Genomic DNA, 495 nt, shown 5'->3' with positions numbered 1-495 from the left:
AAATTTTTTGATATGTGCCTGGCTAATAGTACAGAAGTTAGAATGATGTGGCACACGTGCACTATGTTACCGTATCCAGTAATATAAAACTGACCTTTAGTCTTTACAAAGTAACTTGTCTTGGCTGTGTTTTAGTAGACTAATATTTTGTAAAATACAGTCACATTTCAATTATTATACATTATATATGTATATAGATTATTGCTATTTTTAAATAAGTTCTTAAACAAATTTTTATAAAACATAGAACAGCAAATAAAGAAGTGAAGCAAACACTTATCTCTTTTAGTTATGACCGTTGTACTTAGTTGCTGCTTGATGTAGGTTGCTAAGCCTTATAAAATGTACCTTCATAATTGTGCTTTGTCAGCTTGGAAAAGGCATTCATACCACGACAATTGTTGTAAAAAAATGGTGTAACAAAAAGACTACTGTCCAAATCAACTTGATGAGCTCAGGACTGATCAAAATGAGTCATTGACAATAGATATGGTG

The sequence above is a fragment of the Limulus polyphemus genome, unplaced genomic scaffold (assembly GCF_000517525.1).
Source record: "Limulus polyphemus unplaced genomic scaffold, Limulus_polyphemus-2.1.2 Scaffold14956, whole genome shotgun sequence".
NCBI classification, from domain to species: domain Eukaryota; kingdom Metazoa; phylum Arthropoda; class Merostomata; order Xiphosura; family Limulidae; genus Limulus; species Limulus polyphemus.
This window is presented reverse-complemented; position numbering follows the sequence as displayed.